We start from the raw sequence: 20,041 nt of genomic DNA, 5'->3' as shown, positions 1-20,041 counted from the left end.
TGCCATCTCAGACTTTCACAGGTAGAGAGGAGAAGTTAAGGTCTGGCTTCAAAGCTTCAAAGGACAGGTTGACTCTCTTGTTAGGGGTTAATGCAGCTGGTGATTTTAAGTTGAAGCCAATACTCATTTACCATTCCCCCATATCCTAGGGCCCTTAATAATTATTCTAGATCTACTCTCCCTATTTTCTATAAATGGAGCAACAAAGCCTGGATGAGAGTAAATCCGTTTACAAGACGGCTAACTGACTATTTTAAGGCCACTATTGAGACCTACTGCTCGGAAGAAAAGATTTATTTCAAAATATTACTGCTCATTGACAAAGCTCTGATCACCCAAGAGCTCTGATGGAAATGTACAATGAGAGTCATGTTGTTTTCATGCCTGCTAACACAACATCCATTCTTCAGCTCATGGATCAAGGAGTAATTTCAAGTCATATTTTTTAAGAAATACATTTAGTAAGACCATAGCTACCATAGACAATGATTCCTTTGATGAATCTGGGCAAAGTCAATTGAAAATCTTCCAAAAAAAAATTTCACCATTCTAGATACCATTACGAACACTCATGGAAAAAGGTCAAGATATCAACATTAACAGGAGTTTGGAAGAAGTTGATTTCAACCCTCACAGACGACTTTGAGGGGTGTAAGACTTTAGTGGAGGAAGTAACTGTAGATGTGGTGGAAACAGCAATAGAACTAGAATTAGAGGTGAAGCCTGAAGATATGACTGAATTGCTGTAATCTCCTGATAAAACTTTAATGGATGAGGAGCTGCTTCTAATAGATGAGGAAATAGTTTCTTGAGATGGAAGCTCTTTGGTGAAGATGCTGTGAAAACTGTTGAAATGACAACAAAGTATTTAGAATATTACAGCAACTTAGTAAAGCAGTGACAGAGTTTGAGAGGATTGACTCCAGTTTTGAAAGAGTTCTACTGTAGGTAAAATGCTATCAAACAGCATTTCATGGGACAGAGAAATCGTTTGTGAAAAGAAGCATCAGTAGATGTGGCCGGCTTCCCTGGTGTCTTATTTTAAGAAACTGCCACAGCCATCCCAGCCTTAGCAGCCATCACCACATCAGTCAGCAGCCGTCAGCATCGTGGCAAGATGCTCCACCAGAAAAAAGATTATGACTTGCTAAAGGCTCAGATGATGGTTAGTGTTTTTCAGCAATAAAGCATTTTTTAATTAAGGAATGTACAATTTTTAGACATAATGCTATTGCAACTTTAATTGATTACAGTATAGGGTAAACATAAAGTTCATATGCGCTGGGACACCAGAAAATTCTTGTGACTCTTTTATGGTGATATTTGCTTTACTGCAGTGGTCTGGAGCCGAACCTGCAGTATTTTCAAGTATGCTTGCATATGGTATAATTTTCAAAATCTAAGTTGCTTCTCTATAAGCATTTCATTTGCACAGGTTACCATTTCAGTAGTTCAAAGTAATTAATGGTTAACATAATTAACCTAAATACATATGATTATAGGATTTTCAACCTGCAATTACATTGCCTAATTAGGAAATTATGATGCAGGATGAAATAATTATGAAAGGTAATGACTTTAAATAAAATCTATCCTAAAATATTCTTTGTTTACTTAGTAGAACATGTGATTAGCAAAATTATATGGTATTCTCTTCTTTCCAGTTATGCATTTTTGAAGGAAAGCAAATAACATGCATTCCACACTCATTTTCCCTTCCAAGGCTAGGAAGAACCCACTCTCTCCAGGAAGGTGGAAGAGAATAAATCTCATCCCCAATTCTCTTTCACAAGAATGTGGCAGAGTATAAATTGGACAGAACAACAGGACTTGTCAGAAATTAGTATCCCTGTTTCAGCAGAGTTATACCCACTTTTCTCTTTTGATTACATGAGTCAACAAATAACTGACTCCTAGAATTAAATAGTAAACAAATCATATTAGGTGTGATCAAGAGAGAGAATACTTTGCTATCAAGAATTACCTTAGTTCCTAGATAAAAGAGGTTCTCAACCCTGACTGCTTCCTACACTGGGGATCATCAACACAAAGTGGTCCCGGTGAAGGTTAAAACCGCATTACCCTTCCAGCCTGAATTTCTACACAGAAGCCCAGGGAACACCCTCCATTCCTCTTCCACAAAAGCTTACTGGCTTGCATTCATTTTACCGTCATATCCATCTCATCCATTTGTTTGAGAATCAAATAAGGAGGTGTTTACGAAGTACCCTGGGGCTGTAAAAGGTTGTAAAATATAAGGGGCTTCTGTTATTTTCATTAGAGTCCACAGCTGCCATGTGATGAAATAAGTGCATTTCAATCCACCCTCTCTTCTAAACCATTGACATCTTCCCAGAGAAATATTTGCGATGTTGAAACATCCCTTCTCCCACATATACCCAACCTAGAGAAAGTACTCATTCCCTTCTCTGTGCTCTGATAGCATACGTGTATTCTTTGTTTTGCATTCTGATCTGCTGTAGGTCTTCTTTACTGGGTTGAGAGCTCCTCGAGGGCAGAGGCTACAGTTTTCATTTCTGTTCACTGGTAACTATCAAAGTACCTGTTATATAGTAAGTGTTCAATATATATTTGTTGAGTAAGTGAATAAATGAATAAATAATGAATTAAGAGATCCTTAGACAGGTGAATAGCATTCTGTACCCAACTTCTTACAGATTTACAATTAGTCATCCAAAAATCATAAAAGTAATGAGAATCAAAGTGGAATATAAACTCTATGTCTAAATTAAATTTATTCCTGTTAGCCACTATAGAAAACAGTATGCAGCTTCACCAAAAAGTTAAAATAGAACCTCCATATGATCCAGCAATTTCACTCTAGGTATTTACTCAAAGAAAACAAAAACACTAATTTGAAAATGCATATGCACTCCAATGTTCACTGCAGCATTACTTACAGTAGCCAAGATATGGAATCAACCTAAGTGTCCACTGATAGACAAATGGATAAAGAAATGTGGTATATAAACGCAGTGGAATATAACTAAGTCATAAAAAAGAAATCTAGCCATTTGCAACAACACTGATGGATCTAGAGGGTATCATACTAAATGAAATAAGTCAGAGAAAGACAAATACTATATGATCTCGCTTATATGTGGAATCTAAAGACCAAAACAAACAAACAAACAAAATGAAAACAGACTCATCGATATGGAGAATAAACAGATGGTTTCTAGAAGGGAGGGGGTGGTTACAAAACAGGCAAAGGTAATTAAGAGGTACAAATACCCAGCTATATAACAAACAAGTCATGGGGATGTAACGTACAGCATAAGAAATATGGTCAACAATCTTATAATAACTTTGTATGGGAACAGATGGTTATTAGACTTATCATGGCTATTATTTCAATATGAAATTATTATGTAGTATACCTGAAATAAGTATAATGTTTTACATCAACTATGTTTCAATCAAAAAAATTATCATTGTTATAGAAAACAAACTTGCTGATTTCAGGAAAAATAATTTCTTGAAATTTTTGAGTACACAGAATTTCTATGACCAGAATACAAAATCTGACCACAATCTCACTATTCTAAATAAAACTGTAAGTAAAAGGCTTCATAGGAAATAAATAAACACACACACATCAGTTTTACTTTACCTTCTAAGGAAATTAATAAAAGATGCTGTTACTATATTTATTCTTTCCAGCACCTCTACTCTTGAGTAATCTACAGTGGCACAGAAAGCATTCTGGGACAGGCACGAATCTAACCATGGGCCAAGATGTTAATGTATCACATTTGTTACTGTTAGTAAGACGCAAAGCAGATCCAAACCATCTGAAGTTTTAGTGGAAATTGTTAAGCAGGGATCAGATAATTATCCAGCAGGAGGCAAGTCCAGCTTGGAGAGTCATTGAAACCATCTTTAGTCACTTTTCAAAATGTGTTTTTAAAGTGCAGTCCTTGAGACTTAATTCTCTTAAATGCCAACATAATTTAGTCCAATCCACTGAAGGATGAATTATTTTTCCAGTCACTTAATTTCTGGTATAATTTTTTCAAAGATTCTGCACCAGAAATAGCTGATTCTATATTCACTGAAGGAAATCTTCCTCAAAACAAAACCATCTTATGTGAGTTCATTTTCTAGTTTTTCCAAAATTTGGGTGCCACTTGTAGCTAAGAAAAAAACTTTTGCATCATTCTCCTTTATGACCACATTCAGAAAAATAAACTCTAGAGACAAACATTATGACTCAGTGAGCCTGTCTAAATGCTACACTCTCAGAGGCACTCCACATTGCAACCACTGTTGCTCTACAGTAACAAAGCCCCGAATCACTGACTTACAGAAAACGGACTGTGAAACCTATGACGTAGTCCTTTTGACTTTCTGCAAATCAGCAAGTTAAAAGACTAACAAATGAATAGAAACAAGAGCCTAAACAGTCTCCTGTTTCAATAGTTACACAGGTAAAGATTGTTAATCTTTGGTGAAATTGCCAAGCCCAACTTTGCTTTCTCAACTCATTCAGGAGTGTGTGTCCAAAATGGCTCTTCTGGGAAGTACAGAGATAATCTTCCATTCAGCAGACTGCCTGCTATCTGGCACAAGCTGGGAGGAGAGAGTGTGTAATCTGATAAACTGTCCTTCCAGATGGTTTGCAGAAATTACTGTTAGCTGCTAGTTTGAAATAAATATCATACTGGCCTACATATTCAAGATAAGACTGCTGACTTACGTGGGCTTTTGCAAGATAAGTCACTTCTCAGAATTGTACGAAAGGTTAGAATTAAGGAAAAAAATATTTCTAACAAAAAAAGAATTCTATGAGGTGCTGCCAAGATCTACTAGGATACTGACATCTTGACCTTTCAGAAGTTGCAAATAAAATTTTCTTTCAAGATCAACTTTGATTTGACTTCATAACTAGATAGAGACATGCATGTGATAAAAATGAACTAAACAAACGCTCCTCTCTTTAAACACACTGGAGTATAATTTGATCAGGTTTTCTGTTAAGGGGATGACATCTTGGAGAAAATAATTTATTCCCAACACGATGTTCCTTGAGGAAAATGTCCATGCCTTATCTCTGTACTGTTTACAGTAACCAATATAGAAGCAGGTATGCAGTAATTACTGACTCTGGTAATTTCAATGAAATCACACTTGAGCATGTCCTTTTGAGAAAGTATATGAGATACTACTGAACCACAAAGGAAATACAAAACAGAAGTATTCCATGTATAAAGCTTACTGTGTTATTAGGGAAACTAGGCTTATCAATATGAAATTGTTAAATGATGACAAATCGAAGTGTAATACCAAAAAGTAACAGTCTATAGAAGTTATCTTCTAACTTTAATAATTATAAAACTGAGAAAAATATCAGATGGTATGTAATTAGACATATAAATATAATAGAAGGAGAAGAAAAACATGAGTCTTAAAGTTAGCAGAGAGCATGAAAAGATTAGAATTGGATAATATTTGCCAATGGGGAAGTTTCCTACAGAAGAGCAGAAAGGGAAAGAGCAAGAGAAACTGTTGAGTTTTTTCATTGGGAAATGACATCTAAGGGACACTCAGGATTTTAGGCTATAGAGAGGAAGAGATGAGTTGGGCCAACTGAAGGAGGAACAGAAGTGTGGAAGTGTATGAATAAATGAAGTACAACAGAAGAACTGCAAGAAGACTGGGTTGACTAAACTAGGGTTTATAGTAGACAAGGCAAAACAGGTAAATGGAGGTTAAGTCATAAAGGTCTCTCAATGGTAGGTAGGGAAATTTGGAATTTGCTCTTTGGGCAGATGGAAATCACTAGAAAATTTTGATCAGATGTGATTTTAAAAAGTAGCTTTAATTAAATTTAATACAAACATTAAAATGGAATTAGATTATTTTTGTGGCTAGAGGATACATCTAGGATCAATGAGTAGAGATCATAGGCAGAGAAAATTTGCTCAAAGTGAGAGATACATAACAATTTGATTTAACTGAACACAGCACAGAGTGACTTAAAAAATACAAGTGCCTTATTATTAGTTCAAAGGATCTTGTATTTATTGGTCTGATTGTGAAAAAAAAAGCAAGCAACAAACAGATATTCTGAAAGACATTCTAATTTCAGACATTTAAGCAATGAGAGGTAGAACGTGATTGCAGATTCTGGGTATAAGATCAGCTGGGAAGCCAATGATGGAATTCAAGATTAGGTGAAGCAGCCCACACCACCACCCACTGTACCACTAATATTTATCCTTCTAATGTCTATGAGTTCATGGCACTAAGTGCTTTTTTTACATTATCTTTTAACCTTTTCAAGACCCTGTGGAGTACACACTATTCCTCTCCTTATATCTCAGATAAGATGTGGAGTGATGGGAATGGGAGAGGCCTCTGAAAAGACAACAAGAGTGAGGTGATCAATATGTTACACTTAGTAAAGTAATGGGCTGAGGTGAAGGTTACTTGCTATGACTTAATATGCTCCATTGCAGCACAGTCCTATATGGTCCACAAATTGGTATTTACTGGGTGTCGATGAGTACTGAATTTCAAACATAATTTTTATCTAAGAATTTGCTTTTTCCTCAAGCTGCCTTACAGTGGGTTATCATCATCATCAAAAATATTCATAAACTACTTCTCAGCCACAGGTGTCAGAGGCACAGGTGTCAGAGGGTGAGGTTCTCAGCAATAAAAATAAACAAGATATTGAGGCACAGGGCTGAAGGCAATGTAAGCATTTAGTGCAAATGTTTGAAAAAGGATAGTGTCCGTGCACCTGCTCTTTTATTATACACTGCTCAGGGACTGATTTACTTAATTCTTTTTCATGAGTTAATACATAATAACCACGTTGTTTGAACTATTAAGGATAATGCCAATTTTCTGCTGCACCATAATCTTGCTGTTGACCATGATTTTTGGAAGCAGGAGGTAGGCACATCATTTGTAAGCAGCCTCTGCTTTGGCCATCCTCAGCCCTTTATACCTGCTATTGCCTCTATATAGAATTTCCCTTTCCTTCTTCTCTCTGTGGAGAGAGCTAATTCAACACTCAACCAGAGACTCTCCTTCCATTAAAGGCTTATTTCCTCCCCTTGGTACCACTGGGTCTATTAGAGCCCTTGTCACATTGTGTATTTCATATATAGAGAATTCCTCATAAGCAAGAAAGTGTTTTTGGTTTTGTTTTTTGCCTTTTTGCTACTGCTTCTCCTCACTGCTCCCTTCCCCACAGTTTTCAAAGCTAGGAACATAATTTGCACTCATGATTTGTTAAGGTGAAAATCAAAGAGGTGACAAAGGTATATGTGTTACCAGGTTAAACCATTCAGGTGGGTAAGAAGAGGAAAGACTAGATTAATTCTCTCCTCTTCTGACCAACCTGAAGCTTATTATTGAATTATCATAAGTTGTCTTTCTATATGCCATGCTCAGCAGATTGTATATGGCATATAATTTATACCCAACGTATGTTCCTTGAATTAATTCAAATTATCATTGTCTTCTAAATATCTAATATAACTTAATGATATAAATTTTGATTCTAGTTCTGGAATAGAACTTAGGCAAACAGATGTGAATCAGTGAAGCTAAGAAATGGTATTTAAAACTAGCATAAATCAAATCCCCTAAAATAAGTGGCAGCAAATTACCAGACAGAGAATAAAAATATAGCCAAACCACAGGTGGTTTGCTTGGCTCCAAATGTTTCTATAATGCCTTTACGTGTGGCATACAAGCTGCCGTCAATGCCCTGTGCTCCCCATTTATTTACATCAGGCCTTTTAACACATTTATATTAACTTCTTGACCTCTTGGGAAATTTGAATTTGTGGCCCTTCTACTATAATTGTCTTGTACCTATCTATTAACAGGATAATCTACTTTTTCCCCCAAATAGTTCAAATTTCTTTTTTTAGGTTTCAGTTAATCTACTAAACTTTAAGAAATATAAGTTGCATTCCTAAAACAAAGCAACACCCACATAGATGCAATAGAACATGAAAACTTGTATTCATAACAAATATAGCACATTTGCCTCTATACACTTTTAAACATGACTATTTAGGTTACATTCACAGGAAAAACCTTGTTTTGTTCATGAATGTAATTTTTTTTTCTTATTTATGTGGCTCCCTAATTCTTTAAGAACCATAGCTTCTTGGGGAAAAAATTTGTCTCTCTGATCTGTTCTCCCTACCTGTAGTAATAATCCTTTAATTATGGAATTAAAGGCATTCTGAAATAACTAAAAGAAGAGGAATGCAAACAGATAATGGTAAAAAGAAGCTCTTGAATTCTAGGAAACAAATGTTATTTCTAGGCAAAATATAAGAATATAAATTTTTAAATTTCATCAATATAATAGTATTTGGATGATTAAAGCTTTATCCAGACTATTTTTCAGGAGTTTGAGACACAGGCTAGTTATGGACAATAATGAGAGGAGGTGTGCAAAAGTGTCAAAACCTTTCTCGATTTTTCTCCAAGAGTTGGAATATGACAGACTTTGAGCAGAATTCAATTTATTCAGAATTTAAAAAAAAATAAAAATATTCACAATTCTTACAATAGAACTGAATTTACGATTCACACATTCTCTTGTCATTTTGTATCACTAAAACACCAAGAAAATGTTTTATCACTTCAACTATGAACATATACTGCACCTCTGGGAGAAATGTCTACTCTTCCTATAACTTTTAATCATTCATCTTTAAATATCAACTTTGATACTTTTGTGATATTGAAAGATTAAATGGATTAAAACTGAAGAGAGATAGGAAACAAAAGAAGCATATGCAACTGACATGGCCATCTCTTTCAGATAATTTATGATTGTTTTAACAGGGTATATTCCTGGTATGAAATAATACTGCTGCTAGATTGGTTCAAGATGGAGGAGTAGAAGGATGTGCGCTCACTCCCTCTTGCAAGAACACTGGAATCACAACAAACTGCAGAACAACGATCAACAGGAAGACACTGGAACTCACCAAAAAAGATACCCTACATCCAAAGACAAAGGAGAAGCTGCAATGAGACGGTAGGAGGGGCACAATCACAGCAAAATCAAATCCCATAACTGCTGGGAGGGCAACTCACAAACTGGAGAACAATTATACCACAGAAGTCCACCCACTGGAGTGAAGGTTCTGAGCCCCACCTCAGGCTTCCCAACCTGGGAGTCCAGCAAAGGGAGGAGGAATTCCCAGATAATCAGACTTTGAAGGTTAGCAGAATTTGATTGCAGGACTTTGACAGGACTGGGGGAAACAGAGACTCCACTCTTGGAGGGCACACACAAAGTAGTGTGCACACACAAAGTAGTGTGCACACCAGGACCCACGGGGAAGGAGCAATGACTCACAGGAGACTAAACCAGACCTACGTGCTAGTGTTGGAGGGTCTCCTGCAAAGGCAGGGGGCAGCTTTGCCTCACCACGAGGACAAGGACACCAGCAGCAGAAGTTCTGGGAAGTACTCCTTGGCGTGAGCCCTCCCAGAGTCCACTAGCCCCACCAAAGAGCCTGTAGGCTCCAGTGCTGGGTCGCCTCAGGCCAAACAACCCCAAGTTGGGGGAACTCAGCCCCACCCATCAGCAGGCAAGCATATTAAAGTTTATTGGGTTTTTTTTTAATTAATTCTAAAGTCCTCTGATTCTACTTTCAGAGAATGACTTTGTGTTTGGTCTGTTGAACTAGAGAAGAAAGGGAACACATCATAAATTCATTTATTTAATTTATTTATTTTTGGCTGCACTGGGTCTTCATTGCTGCACACGGGCTTTCTCTAGTTGTGGTGAGCAGAGCTACTCTTCTTTGCAGCGCGCAGGCTTTTCATTGTGGTGGCTTCTCGTGTTGCGGAGCACAGGCTCTAGGCATGCGGGCTTCAGTAGTTGTGGCATGCAGGCTCTAGAGCACAGGCTCAGTAGTTGTAGCGCACGGGCTTAGTTGCACCACGGCATGTGGGATCTTCCAGGACCAGCGCTTGAACCCATGTCCCCTGCATTGGCAGGCAGATTTTTTTACCACTGCACCACCAGGGAAGCCCAAGCATATTAAAGTTTTACTGAGCTCTGCTCACCAGAGCAACACCCAGCTCTACTTAGCACCAGGCCCTCCCATCAGGAAGCTTGCATGAGCCTCTTAGATAGCCTCATCCACCAGAGGGCAGACAGCAGAAACAAAAACAACTACAGTCCTGCAGCCTGTGTAATGAAAACCACATTCAGAGAAAGACAGACAAAAAGAAAAGGCAGAGGACTATGTACCAGATGAAGGAACAAGATAAAACCCCAGAAAAACAACTAAATGAAGTGGAGATAGGCAACCTTCCAGAAAAATAATTCAGAATAATGATAGTGAACATGAGCCAGGACCTCGGAAAAATAATGGAGGCAAAGATCGAGAAGATGCAAGAAATGTTTTAAAAAGACAGACCCAGAAGAAAGAAAGAACAAACAAACAGAGATGAACAATACAATAACTGAAATGAAAAATACACTAGAAGGAATCAAGAGCAGGATAACTGAGGCAGAGGAACAGATAAGTGACCTGGAAGATAGAATAGAGGGATTCACTGCTGCGGAACAGAATAAAGAAAAAAGAATGAAAAGAATTGAAGAAAGCCCAAGAGACTTCTGGGACAACATTAAAAACACCAACATTCGCATTATAGGGGTTCCAGAAGGAGAAGAGAGAGAGAAAGACCTGAGGAAATATTTGAAGTGATTATAGTTGAAAACTTTGCTAACATGGGAAAGGAAATAACCACCCAAGTCCAGGAAGCACAGAGAGTCCAAGGCAGGATAAACCCAAAGAGAAACATGCTGAGATACATAGTAATCAAGCTGACAAAAAATTAAAGACAAAGAAAAATTATTAAAAGCAACAAGGGAAAAACGACAAATAACATAAAAAGGAACTCCCATAAGGTTAACAGCTGATTTCTCAGCAGCAACTCTACAAGCCAGAAGGGAGTGGAATGATATATTTAAAGTGATGAAAAGGAAACACCTACAACCAGGATTACTCTACCCAGCAAGGATCTCATATAGATTTGTCGGAGAAATCAAAAGCTTTACAGACAAGCAAAAGCTAAGAGAATTCAGCACCACCAAACCAGCTCTACAACAAATGCTAAAGGAACTTCTCTAAGTGGGAAACACAAGAGAAGAAAAGGCCCTACAAAAACAAACCAAAAACAATTAAGAAAACAGTAATAGGAACATACATATCGAAAGTTACCTTAAATGTGAATGGATTAAATGCTCCAACCAAAAGACACAGGCTCGCCGAATGGATACAAAAACAAGACCCGAATATATGCTGTCTACAAGAGACCCACTTCAGACCTAGGGACACATACAGACTGAAAGTGAGGGGATGGAAAAAGATATTCCATGAAAATAGAAATCAAAAGAAAGCTGGAGTAGCAATACTCATATCATAAAAAATAGACTTTAAAATAAAAAATGTTACAAGAGACAAGGAAGGACGCTACATAATGATCAAGGGAAAAACCCAAGAAGAAGATATAACAATGAAAAATATATATGCACCCAACATAGGAGCACCTCAATACATAAGGCAAATGCTAACAACTATAAAAGAGGAAACAGACAGTAACACAATAATAGTGGGGGGACTTTAACAGCTCACTTACACCAATGGACAGATCATCCAGGCACAAAATTAATAAGGAAACACAAGATTTAAATGACACAACAGACCAGGTAGATTTCATTGATATCTATAGGACATTCCATCCAAAAACAGCAGATTACACTTTCTTCTCAAGTGCACATGGAACACTGTCCAGGATAGATCACATCTTGGGTCATAAATCAAGCCTCAGTAAATTTAACAAAATTGAAATCATATCAAGCATCTTTTCCAACCACAACACTATGAGATTAGAAATAAATTACAGGGAAAAAAACGTAAAAAACACAAACACATGGAGGCTAAACAATACGGTACTAAATAACTAAGAGATCACAGAAGAAATCAAAGAGGAAGTCAAAAAATAACAAGAGACAAATGACAACAAAAACATGATGATGCAAAACCTATGGGATACAGCAAAAGCAGTTCTAAGAGGGAAGGTTATAGCAATATAATCCTACCTCAAGAAACAAGAAAAATCTCAAATAAACAATCTAACCTTACACCTAAAGGAACTAGAGAAAGAAGAACAAACAAAACCCAAAGTTAGTAGAAGGAAAGAAATCATAACTATCAAAGAATAAATAAATGAAATAGAAAAAGAGAAAACAATAGCAAAGATCAATAAAACTAAAAGCTGGTTCTTTGAGAAGATAAACAAAATTAATAAACCTTTAGCTAGACTCATCAAGAAAAAGAGGGAGAGGACTCAAATCAATAAAATTAGAAATGAAAAAGAAGTTACAGTGGACACCACAGAAATACAAAGCATCCTAAGAGACTACTACAAGCAACTCTATGCCAATAAAATGGGAAACCTAGAAGAAATGGACAAATTCTTAGAAAGGTATAACCGTCCAAGACTGAACCAGGAAGAAATAGAAAATATGAAGAGACCAATCACAAGCCATGAAACTGAAACTGTGATTAAAAATCTTCCAACAAACAAAAGTCCAGGGCCAGATGGCTTCACAGGTGAATTCTATCAAACATTTAGAGAAGAGCTAACACCCATCCTTCTAAAACTCTTCCAAAAAATTGAAGAGGAAGGAACATTCGCAAACTCATTCTACGAGACCACCATCAATCACCCTGATACTGAAAGCAGACAAAGATACTACAAAAAAAGAAAATCACAGACCAATATTACCAATGAATATAGGTGCAAAAATCCTCAACAAAATACTAGCAAACAGAATCCAACAACATATTAAAAGGATCACATACCATGATCAAGTGGGATTTAACCCAGGATTGCAAGGATTCTTCAATATATGCAAATCAATCAATGTGATACACCATATTAACAAACTGAGGAATAAAAACCATATGATCATCTCAATAGATGCAGAAAAAGCTTTTGACAAAATTCAACACCCATTTATGATAAAAACTTTCCAGGTAGTGGGCACAGAGGGAACCTACCTCAACATAATAAAGGCCATATATGACAAACCCACAGCAAACATCATTCTAAATGGTGAAAAACTGAAAACATTTCCTCTAAGATCAGGAACAAGACAAGGATGTCCACTCTCACCACTATTATTCAACATAGTTTTGGAAGTCCTAGCCATGCAATCAGAGAAGAAAAAGAAATAAAATGAATACAAATTGAAAAAGAAGAAGTAAACCTGTCTCTGTTTGCAGATGACATGATACTATACATAGAGAATCCTAAAAATGCCACCAGAAAACTACCAGAGCTAATCAATGAATTTGGTAAAGTTGCAGGATACAAAATTAATGCACAGAAATCTCTTGCATTCCTATGCACTAATGATGAAAAATCTGAAAGAGAAATTAAGGAAACACTCCCTTTTACCACTACAACAAAAAGAATAAAATACCTAGGAATAAACCTACCTAGGGAGACAAAAGACCTGTATGCAGAAAACTATAAGACACTGATGAAAGAAATTAAAGATGATACCAACAGATGAAAGATATATCATGTTCTTGGATTGGAAGAATCAACATTATGAAAATGACTATAGTACCCAAAGCAATCTACAGGTTCACTGCAATCCCTATCAAATTACCAATGGCATTTTTTACGGAACTAAAACAAAAAAATCTAAAAATTTGTATGGATACACAAAATACCCCGAATGGCAATAGCAATCTTGAGAGAAAAAAATGGAGGTGGAGGAATCATTCTCCCTGACTTCAGACTACACTACAAAGCTACAGTAATCAAGACAATATGGTACTGGCACAAAAACAGAAATATAGATCAATGGAACAGGACAGAAAGCCCAGAGATGAACCCACGCATCTATGGTCAACTAAACTATGACAAAGGAGGCAAGGATATACAATGGAGAAAAGACAGTCTCTTCAATAAGTGGTGCTGGGAAAACTGGACAGTTACATGTAAAAGAATGAATTAGAACCCTCCCTAACACCATGCACAAAAATAAATTCAAAATGGTTTAAAGGCCTGAATGTAGTACCAGACACTATAAAACTCTTAGAGGAAAACATAGGAAGAACACCCTTTGTCATAAATCACAGCAAGAGATTTTTTGATCCACCTCCTACAGTAATGGAAATTTAAAAAAAATAAATAAGACTTAATGTAACTTAAAATCTTTTGTACAGGGCTTCCCTGGTGGCGCAGTGGTTGAGAGTCTGCCTGCCGATTCAGGGGACACGGGTTCATGCCCCGGTCCAGGAAGATCCCACATGCCGCGGAGCAGCTAGGCCCGTGAGCCATGGCCGCTGAGCCTGCGCGTCTGGAGCCTGTGCTCCGCAATGGGAGAGGCCGCAACAGTGAGAGACCTGCATACCACAAAAAAAAAAAAAAAAAGCTTTTGTACAGCAAAGGAAACTATAAACAACATGAAAAGACAACCCTCAAAATGGGAGAAATTATTTGCAAATGAATCAATGGACAAAGGATTAATCTCCAAGATATATAAACAGCTCATGCAGCTCAATATTAAAAAAACAAACAACCCAGTTAAAAAATGGGCAGGAACCTAAATAGATATTTCTCCAAAGAAGACATACGGATGGCCAAGAAGCACATGAAAAGCTGCTCAACATCACTAATTATTAAAGAAATGCAAATCAAACTACAATGACGTATCACCTCACACTGGTTAGAATGGGCATCATCAGAAAATCCACAAACAACAAATGCTGGAGAGGGTGTGGAGAAAAGGGAAACTTCTTGCTGGTGGTGGGAATGTAAATTGATACAGCCACTATGGAGAACAGTATGGAGGTTCCTTAAAAAACTAAAAATAGAATTACCATATGAACCAGCAATACCACTACTGGGTACATACCTTGAGAAAAACATAATTCAAAAGAACACATGTACCCCAATGTTCATTGCAGCACTATTTACAATAGCCAGGTCATGGAAGCAACCTAAATGCCCATCGACAGACAAATGGATAAAACAGGTGTGGTACATATATACAATGGAATATTACTCAGCCATAAAAAGGAACGAAATTGAGTCATTTGTTGAGACATGGATGGATCTAGAGACTGTCATACAGAGTGAAGTAAGTCAGAGAGAGAAAAACAAACATCATATATTAACGCATGTATGTGGAACCTAGAAAAATGGTACAGATGAACCGGTTTGCAGGACAGAAGATGAACCGGTTTGAGACACAGATGTAGAGAACAAACGTATGGACACCAAGGGGGGAAAGCAGGGGTGGGGGGGATGAACTAGGAGACTGGGATTCACATATATACACTAATATGTATAAAACAGATAACTAATAAAAATAAAATAAATAAAATAATACTGCTGTAAGTTACTGACAGTAATAATAATAGCTAACATTTTTCTTGATAGATAACAAATATTCACCATTATCCTACAATTATTTTATGGTATATTATTCCAAGAAATTTACATATATTATTTCAACTATTCTCCCCCAAATTTCTAAAAAGTAAGTACTACTATTATTATTACCTCCACTTTCTAGATGAGGACATTGATAACCTCACAAACCAGGATTTGAACCTAGACCAGGGCTCTTAACCACCCTGCCATTCTGGCTCTAGGTTCATATTGACGATGTGTAACAAGACACATCATCTTTCTTGATCATCATTCTAGTTAAGTTTATTAATACATCATGGACTTAAGGGATAAAAACAAAACAGTCATTCATCTTATCTAATTATTACATGTCCTTCTAGTAACAAATGATTCCAATTAGGTTTGATTAAGTACACCAAAGAAGTAATGTTTGCTAAATTTTAATAATTATATATATCCTCCTCAATGTAATTCTATTTTATTGGGGGTAAAATTTTAAATATTAAATGGTCAAAATTACCTCAAAGGTAAGTATTTTGTCTTATGAGACACATGAATGCATTTGCAATTTTGTCATCTCTTGTCTAATTATTTCCACTCTGAAGACAAAGTGTACATTCAAGAAGTTTCTTGTTAAATGTGTGGCTAATTCTCAAATCAGTATTTTCAGCCTGGACTTTCTTTTCTGGAATTCAAGAACATTGCTTCCAATTTTCTAAGGATTGGTGTGATCTACTGATAGATAAACTGAAGAAACTTCATTTTCCTCTTGATTTCATATTAGTGTTATTGCTGTACCATCATTTTCTTGCTTACCCAAGATTAAAACTTCAAAGTCATGGTCTTTTTAGTCTCAGAGCATTTGTTCAGGCTGTTTCATTTCCCTAGACTGTCATCCCACCTTATTCCACCAATTGAAATCTCGCCATCTTTCAAAGCTTAATCCCTTTACTCAAGTATGGCTCCTTTTTCCTTGGGATCTCCAGCATATTTTTTTATGACTCTCTTACAGCAGTATATGTTCAGAGTTAAGAGAATGAACTCCAGAGAATCCAGACTGCATAGGTTCATATCCTGACTCTATCACCTGATAAACCATGTGACATTGAACAAGTTATCATTCTGAGTCTTGGTTTCTCATATATGAAATGGGAAAATTATAGTATCTACTTCATAGGAATGTTGTGAGGACTAAAGGAAATAATTTTATTAAGTACTTAGTATTCTATGTGCTCATTAAATGTTAGCTTTTATTATCCTTATTACATTCACTATTACCATCATCGTTATCATTATTTTAAAAAATAATATATGACTTATTTTATGCCATTAAATGGTCCTATCCTACATAAGAACCTTTCCTTTTCTTCCTCAACAAGCACCCAGCTTAGAGATAGAACTGAGACACTGAGTAAGTGGATGTGACTGGGCATCTACAATAGCTAGATCAACCCTCACACTAGATGCGACAACCAAATTACCTTTAGGTATCATTTCCTAACAATGTTAGTTTTCAGGTACTGTAGTACAAAATAACTTTTTTACAGACCCGACTGTTTAATTCATTTGTCATCCCTTTGTTACTTAGCAGTCTCTCATATGCAGTCGGTCTCAATGCATAAGTGCTGACTCTAGTTAAATATATCAGAATCATGACATAGCATCTTTAAAAAAGTCATAACACTGAACGCATTTTAAACAATGACCTATGTCTATATTCATTTTCTAAGCCTTTGTGTTTTTTAATGAATTAAACCATTAAGCTCCCCAAATTGTCAACATTTGATTTTTTTTCTTTCACTCCTTCCTTAAATTAGTATATATTGAGTATAGACTGTGTGTTAGAAGTTGTTTATTTACGATTCTAAAAATATAGATGAAGTCATTTTCTAGAGCCTTGCTAACCAAAGTATTAGCAGCATTAGCAACACCTGGAAACCTGTTAAAAATGTAGACTCTTAGGCCCTAATCAGGCTCTAAGTCAGACCTCCTGAATCAGAGCCTGCATTTTAGTAAGGTCCCCAGGTGATTCATGAACACATCCAAGAGAAGCACTGGGTTGCACATAAGAATCACTTACGTTTTTAAAAATACAGATGCTTGCAATATAAGTGGGGAGCCAATTGAGCATCTTTTATATATATAAAAGCATCATTTTTACTGAGAAATAATTAACATACATCACTGTATAAGTTTAAGGTGTACAGCACGACGGTTTGACTTACATATATTGTGAAATGATTACAATAGGTTTAGCTAACTTCCATCTTCTCATACCTACACAATAAAAAGAAGAAAAAAAACTGTTCTCCTTGTGATGAGAGCTCTTAGGATTTACTCTCTTATCAAATTTCCTACATATTATACAGCAGTGTTAGCTATAGTCATGTTGTATTTTACATCCCTAGTGCTATTTATCATATAAATAGCACTATAAATATTTATCTGTCTTATAAATATCTATTTATCTTATAAATATTTATCTATTTATCTTTGTACCCTTTGACCACCTTGCTCTAATTATCCCTTGGCCCACTCGCCCCCTCTGGTAACCACAGTTTGATCTCTTTTACTTTTTTTCTATGAGTTTGATGTTTTTGTTTGCTTGCTTTGTTTTCTTAGATTCCACACATAAGTGAAATCATACAAATTTCTCCATCTGATTTATTTCACTTAGCATAATGCCTTGAAGGTCCATCCATGTTGTCGCAAATTGTAGAATTTCCTCATCTTCTATGGCTGAATAATTTTCCATTATGTGTGTGTGTGTGTACACATATATATCACAACTTTTTAATCCATTCATCCATCCATGGATTCTTCAGTTGTTTTCATGTCTTGGCTATTGTAAATAATGCTGCTATGAACATGGGGGGTAGGATACAGATATCTTTTCAAGTTAGTGTTTTCGATACCTTTGAATACATTCTTAGAAGCAGAATTGCTGGATCATATGGTAGTTCTATTTTTAATTATTTTGAGGATCCTCCATACTGTTTTCCATTGGGGTTGCACCAATTTACAATCCCACCAAAACCGCACAAAAGTTCCGTTCTCTCCTCATCCAAGCCCACATTTGATATCTCTTATCTTTTTGATGATGACCATTTTAAACAGGCTTGAGAGAATATCTCATTGTGGTTTTAATTTGTATTTCCCTAATGACTAGTGATATTGAGCATGTTTTAATGTACTTGTTTGTCCTTCATATATCTTGTTTGGAGAAATATCTATTTAGGTTCTTTGCCCATTTCTTAATTAGGTTATGTAATTTTTGCTATTGAATTGTGTGAGTTCTTTATATGTTTTTTATATTAATCTCTTATCAGATATATGGTTTGCAAATATTTTTTCCCATTCTGTAAGATGTCTTTTCACTTGATTGATGGTTTATTTTCCTATGCAGAAGCTTTATAGTTTGATGTAGTCCCACTAGTTTTTTTATTTTTTTGCTTGTGCTTTAGGTATCATATGCAAAAAATCATTACCAAGACCCATGTCAAACTGCTTTATTCTTATGTTTTCTATGAGAAGATTCATGGTTTCAGGTCTTACATTTGAGTCTGAGTTAATTTTTGTGAATGATGTAATATATGGGTCCAGTTTCATTCTTACATGTGAATATCCAGTTATATCAGCACCTTTTATTGAACAGATTATCTTTTCTCCATTGAGTATTCTCCCTTGTCAAATATTAGTCAACTATATATGGTTGGATTTATTTCTGGGTTCTCAATTCTGTTTTTATGGTCTATTTGACTGTTTTTTTAGGCCAGTCCATACTGTTCTGATTACTATACCTTTACAGTATTGCTTGAAATCAATTGTTCCCTACCCAAGTAAGGCTACAGGATAGTTCTGTGATTGTCTAAATTCCTGGATCAGGCTTACCAGGATGGTGAGGACTGAGTACTATATTCATTAGTAGAATTAGCTTCTCTGCCCTGACAGGAGAGCAGACCAAGACCCAGGGCCTGTGCAGCTCATTGTTTGGGGGCCCAGACCAGCCCTGAGTGGGCATGGAATTCCCTGGTCAGGTGAGCCCACTCATTTTGCTCTGTTGACCAGGGAAGCCATGGGCTGTGCTCTCTGTTTAAGTGCCACTGTATGCAGGGCTATTGAATGGGCTATATATCTTCCCATGTGCTCTGGTGTGCTTCCCTGGTTGGACAGGTTTAAGGGTGTGTTCAGCAAATTAGATTTCCTGCCTGGGCGAAGCAGTAGAAGCAGTCCTAGAACCAGTAGGGCTCTGCTTCATGTCTTAAGCTGACCTACACCCCAAGTTCCTTGGCTGAACAGGACCACTATCTTTGCTTCGCAAACTATTAGTTCCATCCGCCCTTCTCTCCACTCAAGTGCCACTGGGCCGCACTGTTTCTAAGAGTTGTCACCAGCCTTTCTGCTCAGACAGGGCTGGAAGGCACTCTCCACAGTGGGTGGGGCGGTGACTCAGCACCTTGCCTAGGCATGGAAAACTGGGCAAAACTTCTTATTTGAGGATGTGAATCAGGCAGATCTGCACCCTCTCCAGTTCCTTGGTCACAGTACAGTACTGACTTAGTCCTGCAGATGAGCAAAGCCA

Source organism: Orcinus orca, chromosome 12, assembly GCF_937001465.1.
Source record: "Orcinus orca chromosome 12, mOrcOrc1.1, whole genome shotgun sequence".
Classification (NCBI taxonomy): domain Eukaryota; kingdom Metazoa; phylum Chordata; class Mammalia; order Artiodactyla; family Delphinidae; genus Orcinus; species Orcinus orca.
This window is presented reverse-complemented; position numbering follows the sequence as displayed.